The sequence below is a fragment of the Palaemon carinicauda genome, chromosome 31 (genome assembly GCF_036898095.1).
Source record: "Palaemon carinicauda isolate YSFRI2023 chromosome 31, ASM3689809v2, whole genome shotgun sequence".
NCBI lineage: Eukaryota > Metazoa > Arthropoda > Malacostraca > Decapoda > Palaemonidae > Palaemon > Palaemon carinicauda.
The window spans coordinates 31088157-31098778 of NC_090755.1; the positions used below are offsets into that span (position 1 = coordinate 31088157).

Below are 10622 nucleotides of genomic sequence, written 5' to 3' on the forward strand. Positions count from 1 at the left end.
ATATTCTTTTCTATTAAATTGCCCTTTGCACATCCCGATTCCACCTTGTCTGTCTTTTTCTATAACCTTTGACTGATGTTATTCCTTATACCTTATTTTGCATCCTTTAGTATTTCATTTTCAGAAGTTTCTACCAACTGTCAGCTGTATTTGCTAACACTTGGTTTTCATACTAATTTTTGCTTGATTATTTATTTCCATTTTTCATTTTGACTGGATTTGTTTTCCTCTTTGTATCTTATACCTTTATTAGTAAATTAGCTGTCAAAATATTGAGTAAAGCAAGCCTCATCCAGTATCACAGTGCAGCCTTTTTCTTTGATGTTTTCCATATACTGTATGTCATGATAAAGTGAATCTGCATATCAGATTTTCTTCTCTATGCTACCAACTTCCTTCTGAGCTCATTAAATGCTATGATCAGGAAGGTTTATCCTTGAGTTTGGCAAAATTTTAGCCTATTGAATACTATGTTCAGCAACTTTATTCCCTGGGTTTGATAAAATTCCAAATTGTTTTCCCGTACTGAGATCTTTCTCATGTATGTCTACCCATAAATTCTAAATTGTTTTCCCCTACTGAGATCTTTCTCATGTATGTCTACCCATAATATCATTGTTACAGCCTTGTAACCTCACTGCTTTCCTTTAGCAGATATTTCATGCCAAATATTAACTCTCCTACCAGAAATTTAAGTTTTCATTAATTTGATGTTTTCAGTCTATGGTTTGGGTTAACATGTTTTCAGTCTATGGTTTGGGTCAATTCGTTGTTTTCAGCCTTGTGTCCAATCCTTAGATCATTCTTTGAAATGTTAAAGGTTTTTCCCTCAAGACACTCTTCTCTGCATCAGCAAGCGTAGCAGATTTTCATCCTCTTCATAATGCCAAGTTTTTGATGGATGGGGGCCCCTGTAACCTTCGTCGTCTCACAGATCATGAGATGATGACTCGGTACCCGTGAGTCTTGTATACCAGTTTGCGACCTTCTTGATCCTATCTCTCAGTTTAAGTTGACTCGAAGTTGCCTAGTGTCACATTATGGTACTGCAGTGTTACTCTAGGTTAGGAGTACTCAACACTTTGCTTGTGAGTTTTCAGCCTTCTAATTGGCCTCAGCAGGAACAGCAAGGAAGTGTCCAGACAGTGTTCCTTCTGACATGGTAAGGCTGTTTACTTGCAAGTGCAACTTTGGTCAGTGGTTACCTCTGCTACCTCAATTAAGAACACAATCCTATCTCAACTAGTATCCTTCTGATTTACTTGTCAGCATACTTGGAGTGGATGGTGTCGGACCACCTTTGCCTTTGTACCTTATAGGCATTGGCTACAGACCTTTGACTCACTTTTCCTTGGATCCCGAGATGACTGGCCAGTGGTTGTGTAGTACTGTAGTACACCCAGCTACCTCACAGGACTTAGTATGTAACCTTTTAAAGATAAAATATTCGGTATGAGGCTTGGAGAGGTAGGTTGACCGGCTTTCCTACCTCTCTCTTGTTTCTCTCATAAGGAGATGCCACAGCCATAACTGCTGGTCAGATGTCTATTGCTGGTCAGTTACACAACATATCACCTTTCTTGTAGACTACACCAACCAAGAAGCAACTCTTCCCCTGGGAAGATAGGTTAGTGGTTTACCAAACATTCTATTGATGTGTGTAGTTTGACACTGCCCATGCCATCTTCCAGTTAGGGAGAAAAATTTTCTGGGTCCTATTACTAGCTTCCTTTTAAGTCAGTACTGGCTGAGGCTCTAACATCTACATCCTTATGATTAGCTGTTAGGAGGTTGTTATTCACCTTCTTTGCTCCTAAACAGGACAATGATACTGTAGATGACATATGCTGGGAAGAACCTTCCAGTTTGGTTCTAGGGGACCTCCTCCAACCAATAAGTGAGTCTTCCTATTTTGAAGGAGGAAAGGTTACTACAGTATACCCAAATAGGAACAAAAAAACAGTAAATAATTTTGAAAGTAATTTTCATTTTCCTAAGGTATACAAACCTGAGTCCTTTAAGACAAAACTGGATATTCTGTGAGACACAGATGGGCGGGGCTTACCCATTGTGCCGAATGTCATTAACTATCTTGATAACAATTCAGTGGCTGTTCCAGACCTGTTGAAAACCTATCCTTTTTTTTTTAAGGATCTGGATTTGTATAGCTAGTAAAAAAACTAGTTACTTTTTTTGAAATTTTTTATTTCAACCTTCTACTGTCTCCAATCTGGCTTCCGTTCTTCCATCTTGCTGTACACTTCTTAACTTCTGCTTCATTCTTCCTCAGTTGCACATGTGCTCTGAATGAAACCCCAGGTCCAAGTGCTAGGCCTTTTCGTTCAAATTTATAAATCCAATCCAAGTAGATACCGATTTACTTGTACAATTTAGCATCACAAATTACAATTTAGCATCACAAATTACTCAAAACTTGTTGGAAGAAAAAAGGAGTAAGTTTTTGCTTGCATCACAATATGTAGAGGTTTAATTGTGCACTACCATCTTAGGTAAACAACTGTTTGAGGTTTATAAATTCCATCCGTAAAAAGTTTTCAGTATTAGTTACTTTGTGATTTTACAAAAATTTAGTTAACCTCGGTGGTAGTATAAGTACTGTACTATGAAGCAGAAGAAAAGGAAAATAATTTTGTCTAGCTTAACGTTTTAGAGGTTATATATACTATACATATTCAACTAGATGGTATTGTTATGAAATAAATGAAAATAATAGCATAATTCCAAGGAAATTTAAAGATGCAAATCTCAATGCTTGATCAGTATTTCTGTAAAATGATAATTAATCATACTTATAATGTTGGGTTCACCAAAAAGCATGAAAGATTACAAAAGAAAGGGAATTCCTGAAGTGTCATTTGGCTAGTTTCGGTGTAATGAATTGTACCTTTAGGGGTATTCTAGACACACTTTATAATTAGCCTAATGATATCACCATTTCTTGTAAGAAGACCCAAGAGATTTGTTCTTTGGTGAGAGGCAAGAGGAAATCAATGGGAGCATATAAAACTTAAAAGCAAACCAATATCACTATTGACTAAATGTGTTGCAAAGAGCCTTCCTTACCATCTGTACCAAACCATACAAGGTATGCTATATAAAGTACTTATTCACTGGATGAAATCTTGGTAACTGTAATAGTACAACCACCTTGGTCACTGTAGTCAATATTCACTGGACAAAATCTTGGTAACTGTAATAGTATAGCCACCTTGGTCACTAGTCTATTACATGATTCTCACTTTTAATGGAGAGGGCAAAGGCCATTTTGGAAAATGGACGTACTTTTCCCTCTTAAAATCTTTTAAAAGTATAATTCCAGGAATTTTCGATTATCTCCACTATTTAGCAATACTATAATGTAAGTTGAGTAATTTTAAAAGCTATAAGGTATTTACCATAGCATTCATCTATGAAGTTTATATATAGGATTTTTTCATTAAGGATTTTCATGTAAAAGTGCTCAACAATCACACATTTCTGCCACGTCCACTTTTTGCTAACATAACCATCTGGGCAAGGTTATCGTCATTGACCATTCTTTCCTTCTCATTTTTGTATTTTTGGGCTGTTCCCTCCATATCTCTCAACAGTGTTGACTAACTGATCCATTCTCCTTCATATATATGCATTGAGTTGTTTATGTTTGTACCACGTACAGTAACTTTAGCTTCAACTGTAATATGATTTTCATTGAATACTCTAGTTGTATATCTGGGTAGTTGCATACACTCAAAATCCCAACCTTTTTTTTTTTTAAAACAAGTAATTTTATTGTTACCTTGAGTACTCTTTATAAGTGATGTAGCAATTTTGCTCATGTTCATATGGTTCCACAACATAGGTCTCTTCCCTTTTTGTGATTTAACAAATTTTTGGCACCAAAATTCCCAACTTCATGGAGGCATCTCATGACCATCTGTTACATAATGCAGTATTGTTATTTCTTTCCTATCCCTAAAGCATTCTCATAAGACAGAATAACCTGTATCAGGTCATCAGGCTGTGGTTTTGTTTTGGCAACAGGGTAGTCTTGTCTGGTTTACCATTCTTAATGCAATAAGCATTGTTCTTTATATCACTGGGGTTAGCAATAAGAATGAACTGCTGAAGCCATTTTATAATTTTACTTGAGCTTGTCAAGTAAGAATTATCCTGTCAATGATGTAGGACATATCCAATGCTATACTGGATTTATTTAATCAGCTTGGACAAAAGATTGAAATCCAGGAATGGTTCTTTTACGTAGGGTGACAAAAGAAAATTGGATAAATTTATTGTAGTTCTTTTCTTCGAGAAATGTTTGTCACCGGATAAATTACTATTTCCTTTAAGTCTTAAAGATATTTTTGTAAAACCTCTGGTTTTTAAAGTGGATGGCATGAGATTCAGGGCATAAAGTTTTTGACTGGCATAATAACTTGAATTTGTGTTCCATCTATCAAAATCCAGAATTGGACGATTCTGTCTTTGACTATTTTCTTACCATTATGGCTAAGTTACGAAATGATAGAAATGACTGTTTTGTGTTGTTATTGGTTATTTCAATTTGCACTATAGGGAGCGGTTGAATTCAGTTTCAGGTGCCGTGGCTTAGGAGCTTTTGATTGTCTTTGAATCAAGCTATGAACAAATCATGAGTGAGGCTATAGACAAGTTTGGACCTAGTCCCATATTGTTATAACAAGCAAGGTTGGTCCTCCTATTGGGACATATGATAATGCCCTGTTTTCATAGTAATTAAGACAGAGCAGCCTGATTTTGATATGTCATACTCTATCTAGTAAGATATATAAAATCTCATGCAGATAGGAATGACACTTGAATTGGTCACAATTATAAGTAGAGCTTGTCAATTCTCTTGAATGAAAATCTGGTCATCATTATTGTTAGACATATTCTTTCTTGTGTGTTTTAACAGAATTAAGGACAAACAATTTTTCAATCATGATTGTAGATATGCTTTTACATTTATCATCTTGGGAAAAGTAATAAGATTTGAATTGGAATAACTACTCACATAAGATCTGTTGCTCAGAGAATTTGTTTCAACTGAAAAGGAACACGATTTGACCTTAAAAGGAGCTCTGTCGGGTACAACATAGGAACATAAAATTGTGGGCAGCCCTTAAACCTGCACTCTTCTGTAGGTTTAACAGTTCCTTCTTTGGTGAAACCAGATATCTCTGTCATTCACTCTCCAAAGGAAAAGGCAACCCTTTTGGCTGATGTGTTTGACAGAAAACAGACAATTGAGAGACTCGATCTTCCTTATTCCTGTTTTCTTGAAGTTAAAGTAATTAGTTTAGCTTTTTGATCTTGTGAAGTCTGAACTGTTACTGGACCTATGCATATGGAAGGGTAGACCCAAATGGTATTTTTCAATTTGGTTTCTTACCTTCTGAATTGCTCTAGTTAGCAAGAAGTTTCTTTTTCAACTATTTGGAGAATTAGTAATGTAACTCCATTAGGTAAATGTGTTTGTGGTACCTCTAGCCCTGTTAATTGCTGCCTATATCCATAGCTCACATATGATCTGAAGTTTGTTGGGGTACCTCTAGCCCTGCTAATTGCTGCCTATATCCATAGCTCTCATATGATCTGAAGTTTGTTACTGTCTTTAGGAAAATCATCTAAATAGATATGGTGGAGGTAATCATCTCTTGTCCTTAGTTTGCAGTTTGGATTTCACAAAGTCCTTAGGGCATGTGATACCCTTCTTAAAATTTCCAATGCTGTACAGAAATCCCTTGAATGTGGCTGGGAAGTTTATACTATTGGCTTGTATTTTAGTGCTTCTTTTTACTGCGTAAACCATCGGACTCTTGTTTTCAAACTTGAACAGATGGGAGTTGGAGGGTCTCTTCTTAGCATCATTATTGAATTTTTACATTATAGATTGCAAAAGTAGGTGTTGATGGATATCATAGTAGCTATAGAAGTGCAATAACATGTTGTACATTTAAGTGATCTCAGCCCTGTAATTTTCATATGTAAGCTTTATGTGGTTTGGCCTTGAAAATAATTCTGTTGCATATGCAGATATTGCTATTTTTAGCATCATTTCCATCCCCTGAATCGAGACTCAATAGAGATCTAGTTAAAATTAATGCTTGGTGCTACAAATATGATTATAAATACAGTAATACCTTGAGGTACATGTTTAATTCATTCATGGACCGAGGTGACGAGTCAATTTGCTCGTATTTTGATTCAGTTTTTCCCATATAAGATCCGTTCCTGCCCTAAAAAAAGGGCCAAATCAATGACAGTAACAATAGAAAAAACATGTTTTTAATTGCTATACTGTATAGACATAATACAGTATACACACACACACAAAATGATATAATGATTGATTACTGTGATATGGAATAAAGAGTGGTTTTATTATGACTTCCTACCTTTGAGACAGACAGTAGCGGCTAACAGCAGTGTGTGTGGAGGAGGGAGGGAGGATTGGAAGGTTATAGGAGGGAGAGTTGAATGGCACTATATTAATACTGTTTCTTACAATAGCGTAACATCCAACTTTAAATTAACTCAACTGAGCGTAGCTTAATTTCTTGTTTAAAAATTTTTACCCTTTTCGATCGTCAATGTACCCCACTCATAATGGCGTGCCAACTCATGCAGACACTATTATTATTATTATTATTATTATTACTACGCCAATGTTTCTTGATAATTTCATGTTTCATCTCCATCTTTGTCATGCATTTCTCTCACTGCCAAGATTACCCCTCACTTTCTTAGGACCCATCACTTGTTACAAAGAATGTACATAAATACAGTACAGTGAAAATTACATAAATAAGGCAACCACAGCACAGGAGATGCTTTGGGTAATGTGTATAGTACAGAAGTCAATGACCATGTTAACTAAACGATTGATGCAGGCTTGGAGCGCTCCCGAGTGCGCTTGGCCATCTAATATTAGCATCTGTAGGCGTGTTCGTATCTGAATGCAAAATTTTGCTCGGGGCTGGCTCGTATCTTGAAATGTTTGTATGTTGAAATATAACTGTAGGTCGACAGTGGCTCCTCAACATTTAGAACTTTTCATTGATAATGTCACTTACCTGTTTAAAATTCTTTTGAAAACAAGAACGATTTGTTTGTACTTCAGTTTCACAAAAAAAATTTGGTATATTGAAAGGGTTTCAAGATTTAAGGTGATCATTCTATCCAGAGGAAATTATTTAATTTTTTTTATTCTGCCATGTTTTACAGTCAGTTCTTTTTAACCCTTTTACCCCCAGGCTATTTGGAACTTTCCAAACCTTAACCCCCTCTTTTTTTTCAAGCACATTTTTTTAAAATTGCTCTAACAGCCTTAATTTTTGTGAAGTCAGGTTGGTCTCATTCTTTTGGAAAATGCCTGAAGTTTCTCATAAGCTTATCAAAAATATGCAAAAAACTGTAAATAGCAGTTTCTTGCAAGGACGTACTGGTACGTCCAGGGGGTAAAGGGATGAGTTTTGTGTAACGTACCAGTACGTCCATTGGGGGTAAAAGGGTTAATGAGGTAGATTTGCACAGACTTGCAGGGGTGCCCTTTTCGCTTGGAAAAGTTTCCTGATCGCTGATTGGTTAGAATTATCTTGTCTAACCAATCAGCGATCAAGAAATTTTTCCGAGCTAAAAGGGCACCCCTGCGAGTCGGTGCAAGTCTGCCTCACTAAAAAGAATTTACTATCGATATTCTCCTGTTTGGTCTTCGACTGTTGACTTCTAGAATCTTAACTTGAACAAAAACTTGCTATCAATCAAATCCCTTATCCTCTATCTTGATATTAGTAGCTGGCACAGTGGTTAATAAGATTGCCTCCACGATCAGAGGGTGAATTTTCCCAATTGTTTTTTTCTTTGCTAAAAGTCTTCCTTTTACCTATCAGAAGGCCGTAATATGTGTAGAATTCATCTCCAGCCTCTATAATGCCCCCCCTGGTCATTAACGCCCCCCTTATGTTAATAGAAAAAATACGAAATATCATTAGTAATTTTCAAATTTTTATAGGTTACCCCTTTAAAACTGTTCAAAGTCGTTTTCTCATATCAGTGACATCAAAGAAAATGGGCTCAGGGGAGACTATGATTTTATATCCAATATTTTCGTCATCAGACAAAAATCGTAATTTCTCGTTTTTTCTTTTTCGGGAGAGGGGTGTATTTCTTTGCTTGTCCTGCTCTTATGCCTTAAGTAATATAATATTTAGATGTTTTAGGCCATCAAGTGACATAATACCTAGAAAAACACAGAAGGTTTTTTCCCTAAATCGAAATTTTAATTTTTGGTGAATATTTATTTCTAGGTATCCCTCCATCACCAGCCGGGCTTTCACTAAAGTTAATGCTCGTTTTTTTCTTTCTGTGTGCTTATTTACTGTTCGATTTTGATAAAACTTTGTCTGCTTGTTCCATGTGGATAAACAAACATAATAACAGAGCGAATTTCAATTCAAGACATTAGTTTCTCACTGGTCACCAAACAACTTTTAAGTCGCTAGCTCCGATTTTCACATTTTTATTCATAAAATCCTTTATTTTCCCTGTAGGATGATGAAACTTACAGAGGATATGCCTTATTATAGTGCTAATAATGCCTGAAAATTTCATTAACGTGTCTTGATTAGTGTATTTTTGGGAAATATTTTTTACGATTGGCACCCCTTGAAAGAGGAGCCTACCCTTTGTGTGTTTTGCATAAGATGTTCCATAGTTCCAAAAGACTATACCATCTGGTATGTAGTACTGAGCATGCAGTTAATTCTAACAGTCTTGCCTTTACCATCATAAGGCTCAATATTAATGGAGTTTTATTCCAGCTGTGAAAGATCAGGGAATAATCATAATCTTGTTTATTTGGTGGAATTTCAGAATCTCAAACTTGTTGCAAATGCCTTTTATGTTGAACATATTGACTTATTTCACAGTTTGTATAGGACTTATCCATTTCAACATTGTTAGTGATCTAAAGATATTTTTTTTTTCTCATTCATAATTTAGTTGCAGGAAATGGTGGAGTGGAAGCAGATGTATGTCAGAGAGTGAATGAAGGATGCAAAGTGTTGGGGGCAGTTAAGGGAGTAGTAAAAAATAGAGGGTTGGGCATGAATGTAAAGAGAGTTTTGTATGAGAAAGTGATTGTACCAACTGTGATGTATGGATCGGAGTTGTGGGGAATGAAAGTGACGGAGAGGCAAAAATTGAATGTGTTTGAGATGAAGTGTCTAAGGAGTATGGCTGGTGTATCTCAAGTAGATAGGGTTAGGAACGAAGTAGTGAGGGTGAGAACGGGTGTAAGGAATGAGTTAGCAGCTAGTGGGGATACGAATGTGTTGAGGTGGTTTGGCCATGTTGAGAGAATGGAAAATGGCTGTCTGCTAAAGAAGGCGATGAATGCAAGAGATGATGGGAGAAGTACAAGAGGAAGGCCAAGGTTTGGGTGGATGGATGGAGTGAAGAAAGCTCTGGGTGATAGGAGAATAGATGTGAGAGAGGTAAGAGAGCGTGCTAGAAATAGGAATGAATGGTGAGCGATTGTGACGCAGAGAACAAGAAAAAAGAACCGAGGAGAGAGGGAAACTTCTTGACTACAAAGCTGAAACGTACTAACTAAAACACTGGTAACTCATGACAACTTTACACCAAGTGTAATAGTAAACTTAGGGTTTAAATACCTCGTTTAGGGTGCATTTATGTAGGAATAAACAATAAAAGTTAGATATCTTGATTTCTTTAAGAAAAGCAAAAATTTGTTGCAAATCTTTAGGAGCTCATAAGTGAACTCAAAAACATACTTATTCACACCTTAGGTACATTTTTCTCTCTAAAATCAACCAATAAATATAATTTTGTTCAATTTTAGAGAGAAAGATATCATTTTGTTCAATTTTAGAGAGAAATATCATTGAAGAGGAATAAAAATCCCACAATTTTGTGAGCCGGAATCTTTCTTTTACTTTTCCTTTCTTTTTCACGATTATCTTTCAGCTAGACTAGGAAAAAGATTAAAAAAAAAAATAGCTCACATAATTGTTTGGTTTACAGAGTAGTTTTTATACCATAAGATTCAATAAAATTTGTGCCGTTAGTGAGGAAAAATGTACCAAAATTTTTTTTTAATCATGATTTTTGCTAATACATCAGGTTTTTTTTTTTTTTTTTATCAAAGGACTTATAGAAATCAGTGGATTTTGGATAAAAAGAAAAATGACAAGACATTAAGAATGGTTCCCTTAAGCCTTATCATTTGTTTATTTATGATGTGTAATGGGATTTTGAAATATCCATAATAGGAAGTATGGGTATTTTTTTATGCTGTTCATATAGTACAGTAATTGTTACTTTACTTATCTTTTCCCTTCATTGCCTACGTGCTTTGAACTTTCCATTCTCCAATGAAACTTGTTATATGGTAAAATACCTCAATAATTGTGATTAGTTAATTTTACTCTTATAAACTCCTGGTATGTAGCTATGCTTCCCTTATTTTGTTTTCAAGCAGTAACATTTAGTAGTAAGGTTTATCAAGATTCAGGTTGGAAGAGTAATCATGAAATTCTTAGTTGTAAGTGAGATCTGTACTTGGGAATACCTTC

At 35.6% G+C, this 10622-nt stretch overlaps 1 protein-coding gene across 1 annotated transcript in view; it reads left to right on the forward strand.

Moving 5' to 3' along the window:
• The window catches only part of ND-39 (NADH:ubiquinone oxidoreductase subunit 39), a 91751-nt gene that overhangs the window by 80736 nt on the left and 393 nt on the right, over positions 1–10622 (forward strand). The window lies entirely within an intron of this gene.